This window comes from Phocoena phocoena, chromosome 20 (assembly GCF_963924675.1).
Source record: "Phocoena phocoena chromosome 20, mPhoPho1.1, whole genome shotgun sequence".
NCBI lineage: Eukaryota > Metazoa > Chordata > Mammalia > Artiodactyla > Phocoenidae > Phocoena > Phocoena phocoena.
The window spans coordinates 42,808,271-42,830,048 of NC_089238.1; the positions used below are offsets into that span (position 1 = coordinate 42,808,271).

Genomic DNA, 21,778 nt, shown 5'->3' on the forward strand with positions numbered 1-21,778 from the left:
TTTTTCAGAGAGTACCATGATGTAGAAGTAGAAAAGATCATAAAAAGGCCATTAAAAGTTTGACTTCCAACTGCTATAGCATGAGTAAAAGAGCTGGGCAGTAATGATGACAGCATGTTCTTGTTTCACTGCCTGGGTGAAGATTTTAATTCAAGATTGAAATTGGTACTGTATCTTAGACCTAAAATACTGGATGATGAAATCTATTTTGTCTGATATTAATATAGCCACTCCTACTTCCTTTAAATTTATGTTAGTACAGAATATCTTTTTCATTCTTTTTACTTGTTTTTCTTAATTTGCAGCAGCATAGAGTTTGGTGCTATCCCTTTTTTCTCCTAATCTAATTATCTCTGCTTTTTAGTTGTGTTTTTAAAGACCATTTACATTTAATATGGTTATTGGTATAATTGTATTGAACTGACCATCTTGCTTTTGTTTTCTGTATGTCCCTTCTGTTCTATGTTCCCTTTATACTCCTTTTCTTTCTCAGTCTTTCAGATTAATATTTTTATGATTCCATATTGTCTTCTTTGTCTTATTAATTATAACTTATTTTACTGGTTGCTTTGGTGTTTATATTATACATCTTTGACATATCATAGTCAATCTTTGCTATTGTACACTTAGAGTATAAGAGACTGGCAATAGTATACTTTCATTTCTCTTCTCTCTCCTGGCCTTTAAACTATTGTCATACATTTCATTTTTATGTATGTTGAAATCCCTGCAATACCTTGTTATTATTTTTGCTTTAAACAGTTAGTTATCTTTTAAAGAGATAAAGTTTTTTTTAAAAAGTCTTTATATTTACATTTCTAGATTCTATTTCCAGTGCTCTTCCTTCTTTTGTGTACCTCCAGCTTTTCATCTGGTATAATTTTCATTCTGTTTGAGGCACTTACTTTACTATTTCTTATAGTGCAGGTCTATTGGTGATTATTTCTTTCAGTTTTTTATGTTTGGATAAGGTCTTTGTTTCACCTTCATTTTTCTATCTATTTTCACTGTCTCCCCCTTGCCTCCCCCTCCCTGTCCCCCACTACCCTAGTCAGTACTTTAAAGATGTTGCACTGTTTTCTAGCTTACCTTGCTTCTGATGAGAAACCTGCTGTTTCTCATCCTTTGTACATAATGTGTCTCTTTTTCTGTGCCCCTGACTACTTTTCACATTTTCCTCTTTATCACCAATTTTAAGCAATTTGCTTATGATGTGTTTTAGTTTTCTTCATTTTTCATAATTATGGTTGGGGTTCACTCAGCTTCTTGGGATTTTCCCCACAAGGAGTTTATTTTGGCTGACCTAGGGATGGGGAGGGCCCTGTATCTAAAAGAAGGTGTTGGGCCTCTTGTTGGTGAAGCATGATTGAAGCTGGTGATGTAGGACTCAGTGGAGCAGCAGAAACTTGATCTTGGAGTTGTGGAACTGCTTGACTATTGGCAGGTGGCACCTGCTGGCTGTGATTTGCTTCACCATCATGATCTGGATTGAGTGGGCCCAGGTGCTGTGCTGGCCACCTGTGTCATGATAGCATTGAGTGGCAGTGCCTGTGATGGTCAGGTCCCGGTACACCTGGTACACGTGGGCGCTCTGTCAGAGTTGTGATGCAACCAGATGCTGAAGTTCTTCACCTGCAGGAGGATTTCTTGAACACCTGCCCACAGTAGATAATTTCCCCTGAAGACTTCATCTTCTTCAGTTGAGACACAAAGTATCAGCACAGCATGATTAGGTACAGAGATTTTTATGTGGTAGAGGGGTGGTGAGTGGCATTTGGGAGTGGGCGGGAGGCCCCCCCTCCCACCACCACCTTATGCTCTTGTAGTGTGCATGAAGCCTTTGTGACACTCTCCAGGCCGGCCACCAGTTCACTGCTGCTTTGTTCATTTTTTCCTTGTGGGTTTTTTTTTCCTTGGTCCTATCTGTTTCATTTTGGATGGTTTGTTGCTATGCCTTGTAATTTATTAATCTTTGCTTCCACTTTGTCTAATCTCCTGTTAATACCATACACCATATTTGCATCTCATGCATTATAGTTTTCATCTCTAGAAGTTCAATACGTGTCTCTTTTAACGCCTTCCAGGTCTCCATTTAACGTGTTCAGTCCTTCCCCTGATTATTGTCAGTTTTTGACTTTTATAGTTTGAAGCTATTTTGTGTTAGGAGCATACAAATTAATACTTTGTGCATGCATATGCACATATGTATGTCCAAGTATGTATGTTTGTGTGTATACATACACATGCATGTATATCTATATACACACATATGTGTATATATATATATATATATATATATATATATAAATAAAATCTGCGGAATTTTCCTTTTAAAGCTTTTTGCTTTAATTTGTACTTTGATACTAAAATTACAAAAAATCACTAAAATTACTGTTTTCTTCTGGTTAGTATTAGCTTGGCCAATCTTTTCCTGTATTCTTATTTTCAGTCTTTCAAGGTCTGTTTTTTAGGTATATCTCTTGTAAGCACTATAGAAATGAAATTAATTTTGTTTATTCTTGTTATCAGTCTTTGAATTAGAAGTATTCATCTGTTTATGGAATTTTACTCTCAGTCATCACAAGGAATCAGAGAGTTATAAAAATAGCTAAAGTGGGAGAAGCATAGATGTTAAGAACTCTTACAATAGTCTTGGTCATAGGTCCCAATTTTAATGGTTTCTGACTTTCTTTCTTGAATAGAGGCTGGAATTCAAGCGACTCCCATCAAATTATCTTTATTCTTGGCATATAGACCTGAAGATGCTAGTGGAGAAAAATTATCTTACTTTCCTAAGGTTTTCATGCTTTCTCAGCCTCCTGTCTCATATGAGAATGGATCTTTTAAAGCGTTATGAACAGTATTATTTTGTATTTGAAAGTTAATTTTAAACAATGTCAGTATGTAAAAAAACTATTTCTTAGTGTATAGATTTTCTAATTGTCTCCATTTTCTTTAGTTTATGAAGTTGCTTCTTTTGGTCATTCCTTTTTAGTTGGCATACACTAAGTTTACTTGATCAGTGTTGGGGTGAATTTTTTATTCTAATAGACTATATACTGTTCAGGGTCATTTATAATGAATACAAGGTAACATGCCTATTATATAAAGATAAAATAATTGTTTTTGTGAAATGAATTGGAAGATGTGACATAATTAGACAGTGGGCATTTGTATTCTATTATCGCTTTAGAGCTGCAAAAAAATGGAGATAGTTTATTTCATCTTGGTAATGCTCCTTCTTTCTGGTCCAACAATTTATCAGAAATGTTAATCCAGCAAGCCGTAAGTGGGGCGGGGGAGGGGAGGGGGAGAGAGGAGATTTAAAATTAGCCTGGAAATATTGCACAACTCATTAAAAATGTAATCATGCATAAAATGAGATCAATGAAAACTTATCTAAAAGTGCAAGGAAAAGGCATTTTCTAGTATGATACTGGATTTAATAGACTGGATTTTAATTTAGTCAGTTTGCTACAAAAAAATCCCTCCAGGCTAAATAAAACAGTTTTCCCTCCCAGTTATTGTACAGACAGCTAATTTTCAGACCCTTTCCTTCTGATATTCAGTCTTATCTCTTGCTGGGTACGGGTTTCACTATATTGCAGAATTTGTTTTCTTTACATTTTCCATTACTGCTTTCATTTGCATGATAAATGATTAGAAGTAGAAACAGGAAAAGAAGCTATGCAGACATTTCTTTATTAATTTTGTTTAAATTAGAATAACTTTTTTATTCATCCTCCTCCCTCCCCATTTAACAACCAGTGTATCTGAATTATTTTAATATTTTATTGTAGAGCTAGAGAAATGGGTTGCAGTTTTTTTCTTGCACTTTCTTCATGTAACATTTTATTTCATTCTTATGTTTGTAGTTTACATTTTGGTTCCTGTCTTGTGCAGTTAGTGATATTGATGACTTTTTCTCTTAAAAGATACCCTGTGTTTAAGGCTGAGTCTAAGGTACAGGTGTTTAAAATGCGTTGACACTGATGAAACTGAGTGCTTTGAAGATTTATTTTGCAGACAATATCATCACAATTCTTAAGCAATAAATAGGGTTTGTAAAATTGGGCTTTATTTATGTCTTCTGCCCCTTCTATCTTAGCTGCTTTTCTAGTCTGATAATTTAGAATGTGAAATGATGTAATTAAGTAAACCCATTAATGAAAACTTTCTGATGTTTTCCTTTCCCCCCAAGTTGTAAATGAAAAGAAGCTAGCTTTATTAATAAGAACTTCTCTGGGCAAAATTTGCCTGAGCAAAAATTAGTATGTAAGCTGAATGAATGGTTCCAGCAAAATTTGTCTGTAACAGAAGAATTTTATGATTATTTTATGATAATTCACATAGCTAACTTTTCTTTTTCTATTACACAGATTTTATGTAAATACTTTCCTGTTCAAAAAAATTCAAACATTACTGTTTGTTTATTCTTCCTATCCTTCTCTCTTACCTAAAACTAACACACTAGTCCTCAGCTATTCTTCCTGACATTTTTCTCTGTAAAGTAGACCTATACCTGTAGAAATACATTAGTTTTAATTTTTGTTAAATTATTCTAACATGAATTGTGTTACAATATTTTAATTTTTCTGCATTAAAAATTTTACTTAACATTATATATTGGAAAAATTTCCATTTCAATACGTATAACTATATTCTGTTGAAGTATTGAGTAGTATTCTATAACATGGAGCTAGGAAGATCTGGAAAGAACCTAAGTATCCATCTTTAAGGGAGTGTTAACTGCGACAAACAACGATGCAATAAAAACCTTTGTGCATACCTCTGTGCACAGTGGAAATGTTTTCTGGGGGAAGATGCCAAGAAGTAGGAGAGCAGGGTCATGGAACGCCCCTAAATTTTCCTCTGAGTGCTGTTTACCTAAATCCTATGCGTTTAACAATTGTCTCATTGTCGTTCATTTCTAAGTAGTTTTTGAGTTATATATTGATTTTTCTCTTAAACATGAGTTACTGTCTAGGCGAAAGTTTCTGTGTCCATGTAGATTTTTTGGGCTATCTTCTTGATGATGAATCTAAGTTTATTTCATTGTGATCATTCAGTATAGCTTTGTATGATTTCTGCTTTACAGGAGTCAATGAGATTTTTCTTCATGACCTAATATGTGGTCAGTATTCTTTTGTGAGTGTCCCTGACTGAGGAGAATGTTCTTTGTTGTGTTCAATGTTCTACTTTATACCTATTAGGTCAAACTCATTAATTATATTATTCAAATACTCAGTGTTCTTACTTTTTGTTTATCTGTTTTATATGCTGGTTCCTGAAAGCTGTGTTGTTAGAAATGCCCAAAAGTTCATGTGTTACATTTTCTTGGCAAATACCTCTTTTTGTCCTTTTAGTGCATTTGTCTAAAATGGTTTCCTTTTTTCTGATACTGAGAATTGCTTAGTGTATCTTATACTTTTATCTTCACTCTTTCTGTATTGTCTTATTTTAGATACGTCTTTTAAATATAGTTTGTGGGTTTTCTACTGGAATATTTAAGTTCCTTTTCTTAATAGACAGCGATCCTTCACCCAGATTATAATTACCAGTGTTTTGGACTTATTTATGTTTTCTATTTGTTTTTCTACAATACAGTGCCTTATTTGTTTCTCCCTCTTTCTGCCTATCTTTGGTTGATCAGATTATTCTATTCCATTTTTTTCACTCTGCTTGTGGTTTGTAAGTTATATGTTCCACTTCTTTTTTTCTAGTCATTACACTTAAAATTTTAACATAGATAGTGATTGTATATCTTTCTGCCATTGTATGGGCTATCCCTACCCTGTCTCTAAATAATGTGGAAACCTTGATGTAGTTTTGCTTTTGTCACTTTCCACTTTCTCCAACGCTTCTCAAGTCTTGAGTTCCAAACTGTTAACATTTTTTGTTTGTTTGAAATCAACGTTTATTTAAATTTAATTAGTTTTGCTGGTTCTTTTGTTCACCCTTGCTTTTTATATCCAGTCTCTCTCTGATATTTTTTTTTTCTGGAGTACATTTTTGAGATATTCTTGTTAGAGTGAGTTTGTGTATGGTAAATAGAATCCTTGCATGTTTGAAAGTATCGTTATTTTGAAAAATAATTATACCTTCAGTAGACTTTTAGGTTCAAGTCTCGGCCAGCGTCTGGCATATGGTAGGCACTCTGCATGTTTTTTATGTGGAGAGCCTGCATAGAACTATATTAGAGGAAGACGGGGTTCTTAACCCAAATGGTCCTGGGTACCCAGCTATATTGATTCTTGATTAGTCTTCTCTGGAACAGTCTGTCTAAGGACAGATGAAGTGGAACCCCTAGAGCTACTCTCAAATCAAGGGATCTTTTGTGGCACACATATAGGCAGTGCTCATAATGGAAGGAGAACTTTTCTGGAGTCTTTTAGGATTTCTTTCTTATCTTTGACATTCTGAAAATTTCCCACAGTGATGCGTGTGTGTATTGATTATCACCCTCACCCATTCCTCTCTGTTCTTCTTTTACTCCTATTAGCAAATGTAGAATTTTTAGAATTTAGTTTTAATTTTTTAAAAATGTTATTGCAGTATAGTTGATTTATAATATCATGTTAGTTTCAGGTGTACAGCACAGTGATTTAGAATTTGTGAATCTATCCTTCAAATCTCTTTTTTTTTCCTTCCTGAACTTATATAGCTTTTGTGCTGTGTTTTGAGACAACTCTTTGGTTATATTTTCCAGTTGACTATTTTAGTTTACAGCTTTGTCAGCTTTTCTTTTTAGATCATGTATTGAGGTTTTAATTTCAATGATGTTTAAAAAGACTTTATTTTTTAAAAGAGCAGTTTTAGGTTCATAGCAAAATTGAGAGATGGGTATAGAGGTTCCTCATATATCCCCTACTGCCCCCCAACCCCCGCCCTGCCACTGCCCCAGCCCTCTGCCCCCAGCCCCCAGCCCCATGCATAACCTCTCCATTATCAACATCACTCACCAGAATGGTACCTTTGTTACAACTGATGAACCTACATTGACATATCATAATCACTCAAAGTTAATAGTTTACCTTAGGGTTCATTCTTGGTGTTGTACATTCTGTGGGACTGGGCAAATGTAAAATGACATGTGTCCATCATTATAGTATCATACTATATTTTCACTGCCCTAAAAATCCTCTGTGTTCCACCTACCCACCCCCTCACTCTTTACCTCTGGCAACCACTAATCTTTTTGTTATCACCATAGTTTTGTCTTTTCTAGAATGTCAGTCATATAATTGGAATCATAGAGTACATTTCCTTTTCAGATTGGCTTCTTTTGTTTAGTACCATGAATTTAAGATTTCCCCCCGTCTTTTTGTGGCTTGATAGCTCATTTCTTTCTAGCACTGAATATTTCTTTGTCTGGATATACCACAGTTTATCTGTTAACCTACTGAAGGTCATCTTGCTTGCTTCCTAGTTTTGGCAGTTATGAATAAAGCTGCTCTAAACATCTGTGAGCAGATTTTTCTGTGGACGTGTTTTCAGCTCCTTTGGGTAAATAACAAGGAGTGTGATTGCTGGATTATATGGTGACAATATGCTTAGTTTTGTAAGAAACAGCCAAATTATCTTACAAATTGGCTGTACCATTTTGCATTCCCATCAGCAATGAATGAGAATTCTTGTTACTCCACATCCTTGTTAACATTTGGTGTTGTCAGTGTTCTGGATTTTGGCCATACTAAGAGGCATGTAGTGGTATCTTGTTGTTTTAATTTGCATTTCCCTGATGATGTACAATGTGGAGTATCTTTTCATATGCTTATTTTCCATCTGTATTTTTTCTTTGGTGAGGTGTCTGTTAAGGTTTTCTGTCTATTTTTAAACTGGGTTGTTTTCTTCTTGTTAACTTTTAAGAGTTTTTATATTTTGAATAACAGTGCTTTTTCAGTGTCTCTTTTCCAAGTATTTTCTCCCAGTCCGTGGCTTGTTTTCTCATTTTATTGATATTGTCTTTGGCAGAGCAGAAGTTTTTAACTTTAATGAAGTCCAGCTTATTAATTAGTTTTTTCATGGATCTTATCTTTGTTCTATCTGAAAAGTCATTGCCATACTTAAAGTCATCTAGGTTTTCTCCTACTTTATCTTCTAGTAGTTTTATAATTTTACATTTTACTTATAGGTCTATGATCCATTTTGAGTTAGTTTCTGTGGAGGGTATAAGGTCTGTGTCTAATTCATTTTTTTGCATGTGGATGTCCACTTGTTCCAGCACCATTCGTTGAAGAGATTATCTTTGCTCCGCCATTGTATTGCCTTTGCTCCTTGGTCAAAGATCAGTTGACTATATTTGTGTGGATTTTGGGTGGCTCTATATTCTATTCTCTTGATCTATTTGTCTCGGTGACAATTGTTCTGTCTACTGTATCTCTAATTTGTTTTTTCTCATAGATGCCTACTCTTTTTTTTATGGATGCAATGTTTTATCATTTATATATGTTATATATATTTACTGTTGACATATTTATTTATAACTACATATATATTTATAATAGCTTTATTGAGATATAATTCACATACCAAAAAATCCACCCTTTTAAAATGTACAATTTAGTAATTTTCAGTATATTTACCAAGCTGTGCAACCATTATCATTATCTAGTTGCAGGACCTTTTCATTACTTAAAAGGTAAACCTATACCCAATGTCAGTGATTCCTCATTTTACCCTCCTCACAGCTTCTCACAATCTCTACTCTACGTTCTGTCTCTACAGATTTGACTACTGGGGACCATAAATGGGATCATAGAATATGTGGCCTTTGTGGCTGGCTTCTTTCACTTGGCATAACATTATCAAGGCTCATCCGTGTTGTAGCATGTATCAGAACTTTTTATTATTCCTTTTTATTGATGAATAGTATTCTATTGCACGGATATACCACATTTTGTTTATCCATTAATCAGTTGATGGACATGGGGTGATTATGGATAATGTTGCTATGAACATTTGTGTATAAGTGTTTGTGTGAACATATGTTTTCAGTTCTCTTGCATATACCTCGGAGTGGAATTGCAAGATCACATGATACCTTTATGTTTAACATCTTGAGAAACTGCCAAACTGTTTTACAGAGCACCCGCACAACTTTGCTATCCCACCAGCAATCAATTTAAGAGGGTTTCAGTTTCTCCATGGGTTCATTCTTCCTCTATTGGATACTTCTCTTTTGTGGTGTTGGTTTTCCTAAAATGTTTAGTGATTCTTGGTTGTATGTTCTTCTTTATATTGGAGATTCCCTGGTGGTTGTTTTATACAATTAAGTTTTGAGTGGTTTATTATTCAGCAATAGATGACCACAGCATTTACATGCTCTTAAATCAAATTAACCAGAATGCTCAGAAAATGGAAATGGATCTTCCTAATCAACAAAACAAAAACAACCACTGCAAAACCAAAACCCCCAAAAAACCTCCGAAATAACCACCACCACCACCAACCCCCAAGCCATCACCAAACCCACTTTGCTTAAATTCTTATGGTTAAGATTCTTTAAAAAAACTTTTATAAAAATACATGAACTTATGTTCTTGGTTTAGAAAGTGCATAACGTAATATAATACTGGATTCTTGGGGATTTCGAACATCAAATATTACTTTTAGATCTATGTGTATAGGTGGTGCAGGCTTTTGCGATTTTAAATTTTTTTTAAAGTTGCCATGCTGAATGTGCTGTGTGATCTCCCAGCAGTTCCTTGAGCATTTTGAGTCCCTCCTATGTCTGAGCATCCTTCATGCTGATCTCTTTGCCTACAATAGTCCTGGCCACTTTTCATGTCTTAATTCCAGGGGCCCTCCTTTGATAAAGAACAAGAGTCAGTGCTAAGAGTTCAGGGGACAGGTCTAGGCTTCAGCGAAAGGGGCTATGGAGAACGATTTATGGAGTCTGGGACTGAAATAGGCATTCTGGAGACAAGGCATTGCTCAGTGTGGAACATGGCTGTGCAAAGGCAGAAAGCCAATTGAATCACCTGGACAAACATGGCTGAAGATTGTAGACTATGGATATACTTGGGACTGAGAATGACATACCAGCCCAGCGGGCTCAAGATTAGGAAAACAAAGTGAATTACAAACATGAGGTACTGTAGAGCTGGACCTAAGAGATGAATCCTGAATGGGCTATAGCTGACTCACTGGATTTGTCTTCTATAAACATAAGAAGGAAGTAATGCCCTACTAGGCCTGCCGGGGTGACAATGCCCAATCAAAGCTACCAGAAAATTAAAAAAAAAAAAAAAAAAGCTACCAGAAAATAGAAAGGTATGGTAACTTTGTTATTCCTCCAACAGTATTCACAGACTGCTTTTTAGTAATGATATTGAAATCCTCCAATAATTTGAGAATTCCCTTTCCAGGATCAGTGGTACTTCAAGTTTTCATTGCCCTTAGAAATGTGTTCTTTAGCTAATTTATAGATAATAGCTTTCACTGTACTTTAAATGAGAGATTATGTGCCTAGACTGTGAGAATATAATAAATGTTTCCTAGGTGTTTCAAAGTTTCATCAAATAGTCACTAAATAATTATAATAGGTGGTAGTCAAAGAGTAATGTGGTTTCTAAATTACATGGGTCCCACTGGTTTTAATAAATGTAGAAGTACTAATTAAATTTTTACTAAGTGATGCATAAGGTTGTATTGTAAAATATTTCGTAAAACTAAGATGATTAGCAAACTGTTAAAAACTAGGCTTTGGTGAACCAACTGGACCCATTGAATTCGACACACTATTTCAAACTTGAGCTGTTCCTACAAATCACCTTTAATGCCCCTCCTTGGTAATAGCCCTCCCTTCAAAATCTTATTGTGCATCTTAATGACATAATTTATACATTTTGAACCATCTTTTCCTGGTAAGCATTACTTCCAATCTTCCCATATAGCAGAAATCTCAGGATTTCATCATTTCAATCTTGTCACACAGCTTTTCCATTTCACATTCTGTAAGGTGGTTCCAAGATGGGTCCTGGAAAATTGGTGTGCAAGTAAACAATTTCCTGCTCCAGAGACCTAAATTTCTATTCTACTCTGAACCACAGGATAGACACAATAGCTCACATTCGTTTCATGGAAGCTTGATCGTATATCTTTTTTTTTTTTCTTTTTGCGGTACGCGGGCCTCTCACTGTTGTTGCGGAGCACAGGCTCCAGACGCGCAGGCTCAGCGGTCATGGCTCACGGGCCCAGCCGCTCCGCGGCATGTGGGATCTTCCCGGACCGGGGCACGAACTCGTGTCCCCTGCATCGGCAGGCGGACTCTCAACCAATGTGCCACCAGGGAAGCCCCTGGTGGTTGTCTTTTAATGTCTCATTAGAAATATTCTACAACACATGCTTTCATATGGCTCAACTCTCAGAATCTGAGTGCCTCAGGTCTCGAATATAGGAAAAATAGGAATCACACCTTTCAATATTGCTTATGACCATCAGCATTCGACCTAAGAGTTGGCAAAGTGCTTTAGAATTTTTTGAGAACAGGCTTTTCATAATAAATGTGTGGTGTCATTATTGTCATCTCTTGATCTATTTAATGTTACTGTGAACATCAGTGCAGATTATGTCCACTGCTTTCCCCATCTGTTCTTTACATTATCTCCTTGAACATTCCTCTGAGTGGGCTACACAGGATTTGCCTTCATGGCACTGTGTACTGATTTACATTTCTCTATCAGTCCGTCTTTCTCCAGATGGATTGTGATCTCACCGCTTGTTAAGATCTCCAGATACAGGTTGCTTTTACAGTTAGATTTACTACTAATTACTAAAGTGTAACGTTCTTGTTTCCTAGGAGAATGGAAAAACAAATTTTGCCAAATCATGCAATTATGTAAAGGCAAAGCATACATGGTCTAGTGGGGGAAGGCTTTTTTTGTTCATACATGGGACAGTGTATTTATATGTATACATAATTTGGATACCTGTTAGAAAATTGTATTTAATCTTAAGTATTTTTCTACATTATATCTATTTTTCAGTGGAGTCCCATATATGTTGTATCACAAAGATGACATGCTGGTGACCTACTAAAAATGAAAATGAAGGATGGGGAGAGGGACAGAAGAACCTGTTTTTTAAAAAACATATTGCTGAAGTTTTCTTCTGCTGCAGAGATAGGAATATAGATACTCCTATGTAGTTGCTTCTAGAGTAATTCTATAAACACATTTCTTTTTAGTTGAAAAGGATTCACACTGGCTCTCTAAGAGTTTAAGTGTGTGTCTGTTCTACAGACACAGTAGATTTTCATGGAATTTTTGTGATTGAAGAATGTTATATTAACACTGTAGTATAAAATGGGATATTAGACTTTTTTTGCTTGCAAGCAACAGAAAACACAACTTAAACTCCCTTAAGCAAAACAAAGGAGTATATTGGTTCAACTACCTGAAAAGTACAATAGGCTTCAGACACAGTTGGATCCAGGAGTTCAAATTGGGTCATCAAGACTTCAAAAACTCTCTCTGCCTCTTTACTCTGCTTTCCTGTGTTGGTCTATTCTTAGCACCTGTGTTGGCAGGATGGTGCCCAAAGGCTCCAGGCTGACCTGTCTTTCCCATTGAATCTTTTCTTTTTTGTTAGAAGTCTCTGAGGCAGAGAACTTTACTTCCCTGAGATAGTTTGTGCTTCTTAGAAACAAATTTTGTGTTTGTTGCTACTTGATTTTGAATAGAAGACGGTTAGCCGAGTATGGAGAGAGAAAGTACAGACATTTACAAATTGAGTTACTGAGAGCTGTACTTAAAGTTGGTCTATGAATGCAGTTTCCTCATAATGGTGTCTCAATACACAAACACTGTTGAGGTTGACTCTCTTGTGGATGTGAAGGTAGATAATGATTTGGTGATAAGGAAATAAAAGAGAACACCATCAGTTAGTACTGACCCCTGTTATTGTCCTCTCCCCACCAGCAGGGGCAGATTGGTTTGCTTTCCTTGGTGTTCAGAGGGTGTAGGCAAGAATCTGACTTCTTGATGGAAGGAAGCATTTCTTCCTTTTTTTTTTAATTAAAATTTAAAAAAACTATAGTTGATTTACAGTATTGTATTAGTTTCTATTTTTAGTTTTTTAAGGAACCTCTATACTGTTCTCCATAGTGGCTGCACCAATTTACATTCCCACCAACAGTGTAGGAGAGTTCCCTTTTCTCCACACCCTCTCCAGCATTTGTTATTTGTAGACTTTTTGATGATGGCCATTCTGACCCTTGTGAGGTGATACCTCATTGTACTTTTGATTTGCATTTCTCTAATAATTAGAGATGTTGAGCATTTTTTTCGTGTGCCTGTATGTCTTCTTTGGTGAAATGTCTATTTAGGTCTTCTGCCCATTTTTTAATTGGGTTGTTTGTTTTTTGATATTGAGCTGTATGAGCTGTTTGTATAGTTTGGAAATTAAGTCCTTGTTGGTTGTATTGTTTGCAATTCGTGCCAATATAATAGAATCATGGAATCACAGAATGTTAGAGGTGAGAGGGATTTTGAGATCATCTGGTCATATAAGAAAAGAATGAAGAAAATGTTGTTTAGGGGTGATGTGACTTGGGCAGGGGAGTTTTTGGTCAGTGTCAGTGGTAGATGGTAAAATGGGGAAAGTATGATGTTTGGAGGCAGACCAATGTATAGTTTCTATTCCTTCACTAAGTGTGCAGGTTTGAGCCAGTTACTTTAAGTGCTTCTGATATTAAATTGTTTAGTGATAATATAGGTAAAGAACTTACTAGAGTGCTTGGCACTTAATGTGTGCTCAGTAATCACTAATGGGCTTGCTCATGCAGGGAACAAATGCCTTCCTTTAGCTTATTCCTATCTTTTTTTTTTTTTTAATATTTATTTATTTGGTTGTGGTGTGCAGGCTTTTTAGTTGCGGTGTACGGGCTCTTAGTTGCAGCATGTGGGATCTAGTTTCCTGACCAGGGATCAACCCAGGCCCCCAGCACTGGGAGTGTGGAGTCTTAACTGCTGGACTACCAGAGAAGTCCTTATTTCATCCCTATCTTTTTTTTTTTTTTTTAGCTTGCATAGCATATTTATTTTTATTTTATTTTTTTAACATCTTTATTGGGGTATAATTGCTTTACAATGGTGTGTTAGTTTCTGCTTTATAACAAAGTGAATCAGTTATACATATACATATGTTCCCATATCTCTTCCCTCCTGCGTCTCCCTCCCTATCCCACCCCTCCAGGCGGTCACAAAGCACCTAGCCGATATCCCTGTGCCATGCGGCTGCTTCCCACTAGCTATACCTTACGTTTGTTAGTGTATATATGTCCATGCCTCTCTCTTGCCCTGTTTCATCCCTATCTTACAGTGCCCTTGTGAGCCTTCACTTTATTAAACCTAGCACAATGTCATCATGAGTGCCAATAATCCACTCATTTTTTGTTGCTGTTGTTACTGTTGATTTGATTTCTTTGAAACTAGTCCTTCTCCATGAAGAAGAAGGGCAGGCCTGAGTTCATATTTACTTGGTAAAATTAGGTGCTTTGGGTATTAAACAAACCTGTCTCCATGAACATTTCACATTACAACATGGAAGTCAATACAAATAAAAATACGGATGAATATTGCCACATGTAACATAGGGAGATTCTAGACCTTGATCAGGCCCTTGCCTACCTTTCTACCACCCGTCTACTACTTCTGTCGCCCTTATTACCAGGTTCTTGTTAAGCTGGCCTTCAGGACATTCCTCCAAAAGGTCAGATTGCTCCCTGCTCTATAACCTTGGCAATGGCTCTTACCTCCACCTGGAATGTTCTTTCCCTATTGTGTTTGGCTCCTTCTTGTCATTCAGATTTTTTGCATCCTTTGCTGATCAGCCAATCTGAAATGTCCCTTGTCCTCTGTCACATCAACTGGTTACATTTTCATTATAGCACTTGTTATTTATTTGTTTGTTCATTTATTGTGTATTGTCTGTTTTCTCCCATTGGACTAAGTTTACATAGTTAATTCTGTTATGAAGATAACTACATATTTACTTTGCAGTTATCACATGGTTACTATGTAGCTATTTCTCATTCCCCATTACATAATGTCTAAAGCAGTGCCCAGTACACAGGCAGTCCCTCAAATATTTGTTGGATGAAGGAGGAAGTGAATTTGAACAACCCATATAGGTAGTGCTCTGCCTTGTGGAAAGAGGTCCAGGCCAGTATTCTAAGCTACTTTTACTCTGGACTATGTGATCTTGGGACAGAATTCCACCTTTTGGATCTTGATTGCTTTTCTAATAAAATAAGTTTAACTAGATCACATAAGGTTTATTTATTCTCTTCCAAACTGTGATTCGATGTCTGTTTTCTTCCATGCTGGACAATTGGTAGGGTTCAGGACATGATACCCCCAAATATGGTACCGTGGCATATTGAATATTTTAAGTTGAAGAAATTTGAGAAACAGCAGGTACAGGAAAATCTTTCTGACCTTCCCCTTCTTTGCTGAAGCAAGTCATAAGACCCTCATGTGAGAGGTACCCGTCCTGTACCCAGAGGGAATGAGCATCCTTATCTCTGAAGATGCAGGAATGCTGAGAGGAGTACCAATGAACAGGCCCTGTTAAATTTTCCCCAGTTATTACCTTTAGCCTGTACCCTTTTAACCTATCACATTCCCCCCCCGACTTTCCACTTTTCATCACACCTAGTATCAAAACACTCAGCCTTAAGCTCTTCTTCAGGTCTTCATTTCCTTATGAAGGCTCCAGTATAACTCAAAACTTATATTAAATAAATTTTTATGTCTTTATTCTAATTTTTTTCATTAGTTTAGTTTTCAGGTCCAGCCAGGGATCTTAAGAGAGTCGAGGAAGAGTTTTTCTTTCCCTATACAATCTCATAAGAATTTACCTTATAGGTAGGTAAAGGTGCTCTTTTAGATGGTGTCTGTGTATCAAAGCATAAACTAAATACCAGGCAGTAGCTGATGGTTCTGGAGAACCAGATGATAGGTGAAAAATAGGCATTACCTAAGAAAAAACGGATAGTTTTAAATGGGGTTAAGTATTGCACTACTGGTGGAAGATAGACTCATAAATTCTAAGGAATCTTTCTGATAATTCGAAAAAAGGTTATAGCAATCAAAACATAAATACCCATCCAAATGATTCCTTTCTATGTAATTTTAGGAAGAGTTGTAGAAAATTAATATTTAGGCCTTTTCTTCTATGATTTCCTTTATGAACAAATGCTAACAATTGGCAGAATTCTTTTCCTTTCCCCACACTATTTGCCTTTCAGAATAGAGAGTGGTATTTCAGTACTCTGTATTAGTTTCCTATTGATGCTTTACTAAATTACACCAAATTTGGGAGTTTAAAATAACACAGATTTAATATCTTACAGTTCTGCAAGTCAGAAGTCTGAAATGGGTCTCATTGGTCTGAGATCAAGGTGTCAATGGGCTACATTTCTTCTGCAAACTCTGATGGAGAATTTGTTTTCTTGCCTTTTCCATCTTCTAAAGGCAGCCCACATTCCTTGGTTCATGGCCCCTTCCTCCATCTTCAAAGCTAGCAATGGCCAATTAAGTCTTTTTCATATCATATCACAATGGGACTCACTCTTCTGCCTCCATCTTCTACCTTTAAAAACCCTTGTGATTAAAAACGCTGGATTATAATGCAGGATAATTTCTCTGTTTTAAGGTCAGTTGATTAATAGCCTTAATTCCATCTGCAGCCTTAATTCCCCTTTGCCAGGTAATATATTCACAAGTTCTGAGAAATAGGACATGGACATCTTTGGCGGGGCTGGGGGGGATGTTATTCTGCCTACCACATACTACTTAAGAGAAAAAGAACAATCCCCAAGAAAAACAAGTTCCAAGGCATCTGCTAAAATGAAAGCAATGTATGTGTTAATATGTGAAGATAAACCCATTCTTTTTTCAGTTGTTTAGGAAAAAAGGTGACAACATCTACCTTTTGGTTTATTGAAGAACAGTTACGATGTAGGGCCAGGAATGTCCCCAATAGTAGGCTAAAAATACCAACACCTAGGGGTTTGTATCCCAGATTTCAGAAAGCCATCTGGATCCTGGAACTCTTAATCCACTAGCACCATCTTTTGTGCGTTGAGTTGGTAGAAAGTGTATGGTTCCGTTTACATAGATATGTTGCCCGCAGAAAATGTTCGCTGATGTAGTTTGGTTGAAACCCCCTTGCCCTGCAACTCTGGCTTCAAATGATTTAGGAAATAATCTACAAATGTGACCAACCACACAATAGAAACCTATATTACTCCCCTGTGGAACAGCGAATGTAAATTTCTGCTTTGCTTACCTGGAAGCCAAATATACAGAGGAAAGGAAAGTTAACTTCTGGCCCTGATTCATCACTTTTATTGAAGTTAAATTCTTTTGTTTTAATGCACACTTGATTGAGCAAGTATTTGTCGAGGCAGTTATGGTTTGTAGGAGAAAGAGACAGTTGAAGAAAGAACAAATGAATCTAATGTAAATCAAATACTTAGTCCTTTTATAGGAACTACAAAGACTTAAATGTGTGTTCTTAATGGTAATTTTTACAAAACTCCAATAGGAGAATTTGACAGTGATTGTTTCGGTGGGGAGATGGGTTTTTCCTTTCACATGCTAATCACCTACTCCTGGTGATATTTCTCTCCTTGACTGCAGTTGCAGAATTGAATAATTTATGGAATGAATTTTGTTGTAAATTTATTGTGTCACAAGCAGGTTGTAATTTCACTAACAGTTCACTTAAGTTATTAAGTTAAAAAAAATGTGTTTGATAGGATAGTGCATTTGGAGGCCTTTTTTTTTTTCCCTCTCAGCAAGTTCACATCTTATATATTTTCAAAACAGAGTACTTGCCTAATTTTTATTCAGAATCTGATATGCGAGAAGGAAGCACACATTAACATAAGTGGAATCGCATTTGCACCCTATTGTTGAATTTTGGAAGTCGTAAACAAATTATTGAAGATTTTATAGAGACAGAAATAGCATGAAACCCACAGTGCTGTGGCACTGCTGCCATTGTTCCCTGCATAACTGTCCCCAGCTTCCTGATGACAAATGAGGAGATGGTGGTGCAAAGGTGAAGATGTTCCTGGGAGGGGGAAAAAGCCACATTAATCCCTTCGTATTTTGCTTCAACTCTGAGGTTAAAATAATGGTGCATATCACTCCCCCAGATCTTATCCAATCCTAATGGACTACAAAGAGAATAGGAAAAAAAAATCTTTAAAAATCTCTCGCAGGGGTATCTGATTGACCTCCATCTACATTTGCTACATTCTCAGGGCCTCTCTTTTAATGCCCTTTCCACTGTGATAAGAGGCAACATTTGGCCATTGCAGAAACCTCTGCTTATTTCTGCCTCCGATGCTTCAGCATTCAGCAAACATATATTTAAGGTCGCCAGTTATTTACATTGAAATTTTTCTATTGACCCTGCCAGTGTGAATGAATTTCAAACAAGTCATTTCTTTCTTTGTATAGATGATTTCTCTAGGTTCCTTGTGGGGGTTCCTTTTAATTCCTCTAGGAGTTCCCTCTATTCTTGTTAGCACCCAGAGGATTTGCTTTCTGTTTATCCCCCTGTCTCCCGATGTGTGGCCCCCTCTCCCCTCATCCTACCCTGGGTATTCTAACCCTTGCATGGAGGATGCTGGATAATAGCCACCATTCTTGAACAGGAGTACTTTTTAGGCCTTTAGAATAGACATTTTCACCATCTGTTACATAGAATCTAGAAATGTGATGAGAAAACAGGGTTGTAATTAGCTAAAAAATGGGTAAGATTCTCTGTGTCTTAATGCATTTAGAATTGATGAAATAGCCTTTTAAATTTCCATGAAAAGAAATGAAGCTTATACTTTAAAAATATTAATAGGGTTTATTTTTTGGAGCAGTTTGGGTTTATAAAAATTTGAGGGAAAAGTACAGAGTTCCCATATGCTCCTGCCTTCTTTCTCCTGTTAACATCTTGCATTAGAGTGTTGTTAAAAAACAAAATTTGACTAAGTAAATTATAAAGTCTTCCTGGCTTTATTCAACAATTAGTGAATCAGGCAGCATCCCATCTAGCACACAGAAAGGAGCTCCAAGGAGCTGTACAAAATTAAAGACTTTTATAGACAGAAGGGAGTGGGACAGGAATTTGTACAAGTTTTGCTCTCAATCCGAAAATAGAGCATTCTTATGAAACCTTTCATAAGCTGAAATGGTGTAAAGTAAAAAAAACAATTACCTTAAGACATATCTTGCTAACAGATGCACAAAATAAATCTAGATAAAGCACAGACGCTTGCAGACACATTTCAAAGTTATGGCTTTTTTTTTTTTTCCTTTTGCGGTACGCAGGCCTCTCACTGTTGTAGCCTCTCCCGTTGTGGAGCACAGGCTCCGGATGCACAGGCTCAGCGGCCATGGCTCACAGGCCCAGCCACTCCACGGCATGTGGGATCTTCCCAGACTGGGGCATGAACCCATGTTCCCTGCATTGGCAGGCAGACGCTCAACCACTGCGCCACCAGGGAAGCCCAAAGTTATGGCTTCTTGTTGCTGAGATGCTGAGTGTAGTTCCTGGGGAAAGAGCTTGGTGGTGCCACTTTTGCTGCTCTGTTTGCCTGCTGCCTCTATAAAGGCTTGCTGCAAAACAAATGCTGAACCCTGTTTTCATTTTTTGCCTTTTTTTTGTAAAAGTGAAAATCCTCTTCAGATTTCTTATGGTTAACTAAAACAGGTACTAATGTAGATCTTTCGTAAAAGCAAAGTGGCATAAAGCAAACTTTCAAAAAGTGCGGGATACCAGTACTAGCAAAAAGTGGATTGGTTATGGCAAGGTCACTTTCCTTTAGGGGGTGGCAGGCGTCTACTAGGCAGTTTACCTAACTAGTGCTGATCAGGTGATTCCTGACTGACTGGTTTAAGATTCCATTTTTGGGAGAGGCCAAAACTGTAATTATGTCTTGGTTTGGTGCAGTGGGGCTTAGCATAAGTGATTTCATTTTGGGTCTGTTGCCTTGTTTTCAACAGTGTGGTACTTTTATTACAGTTGATGAGCCAATGTTGATATATCATTATTAACTGAAGTCCATTGTTTACATTAGGGTTCACTCTTGGTGTTGTATCTTTTATGGATTTTGACAAACGTATAATACATTATCCACCATTACAGTATCGTATTGAACAGTTTCACTGTCCTGTGTTCCATCTGTCACTATCCTACCCATCCTTACCTGCTCCCTTCAACCGCTGGTGGCAATCTCTGTTCTTTTCACTGTTTCCATAGTTTTGCCTTTTCCAGAATGTCATATAGTTGGAATCATACAGTAAGTAGCCTTTTCAGATAGGCTTCTTTCACTTAGCAATATGCATTTAAGAGTCATCCATGTCTTTTCATGGCTTGATAGCTCCTTTTTAAAAAATAAATTTATTTAATTTTATTTATTTTTGGCTGCGTTGGGTCTTCGTTGCTGTGCATAGGCTTTCTCTAGTTGCGGTGAGTGGGGCCTACTCTTCGTTGCGGTGTGTGGGCCTCTCATTGTGGTAGCTTCTGTTGCGGCACACGGGCTTCAGCAGTTGTAGCTTGCGGCCTGTAGAGTGCAGGCTCAGTAGTTGTGGCGCACGGGCTTAGTTGCTCTGCAGCATGTGGGATCTTCCCAGACCAGGGCTCAAACCCGTGTCCCCTGGCTTGGCAGGCAGATTCTCAACCACTGCACCACCAGGGAAGCCCAGTTCATTTCTTTTTAATCGCTGAATAATCAGCTTGTACTTTTTATTGGGTAACATTGAGTAGGAATTCAGATTTTCTCATACGGAAGAAAAGATAAGGAGACTCACCTTTTGCTCTCCTGAGTCCATCCTGGCATCTTGTATTTTCTTTCTACCACTGATGACCTTATAGTTAAGTCATCATTGTAATATATGGCCACAAAATAATGAGACTGATTAAACAGTACGCGTAGGAAAACAGACTCATTCATTTGATCATATATTCCTGTTAGCATTTTCCCTTGGTTTATTATAAATACAATGTCTAGTCTCTTGCTAAGAAAATGAGACTTGTTCTTAATGCTGCAGGTATATACTTGATCTGAAACCAGCTCAGGTAAATTATAATTCTGTGTGTCTATATCTGTCTAATATCAGGCACATATTCAATCCACATACTGGGTATTAGGTACCAATCTGTATATCAGGAAAAGATTGGTGAACAAGATGGAGCTTACAACATTCTACTGTAAACAACAGAGGCAGTAAACAAATAGTTAACATAATTTAGGTCCTAAAAAGTGCTATGATGAAAAACAGGGAAATGTGGTAGAGTGAGAGCATGTGTGTGTGTGTGTGTGTGTGTGTGTGCTGCATTCGTGCAGTGTGTGCATGTACACATCTCTGCGTGTGGTGCATATGTGTAGTGTGTGCATGTGTGTATGTACACTGTGCACATGTGCATGTGTGTGTTAGGAGGCAGGCTGCAGCTGCTTTTGCTAGGGTGTTTAGGGAACACCTCTGAGGAGGTGGCATTTAATTTGATAAACAGCAGGCATCCATGTGAAGATCTGGGGAAGGGCATTTAGACAAAAGGAACAGCAAGAACAATAGCCCTGAGCTGGAGCTGGATGTGTCCCAGGAACTACAAGAAGGCTGATGTGACTGGAACACAGCACCCGATGGGGAAATGGAGATGTAGGAAAGGCACGTAGGGGCCAGATCTTACCTGGCTTTGTGATAAGTTTTTGTTTTAAATGTATTGGGAACAATTAAACTTACCTAAAGAGAGGTCTGGCCCT

The 21,778-nt window shown here is 37.1% G+C and overlaps 1 pseudogene; it reads right to left on the reverse strand.

The window, feature by feature from the left end:
• Window positions 1-1,327: 1,327 nt before the first annotated feature.
• On the reverse strand, window positions 1,328-20,854 carry LOC136140320 (uncharacterized; annotated as a pseudogene).
• Between the last annotated feature and the right edge of the window lie 924 nt (window positions 20,855-21,778).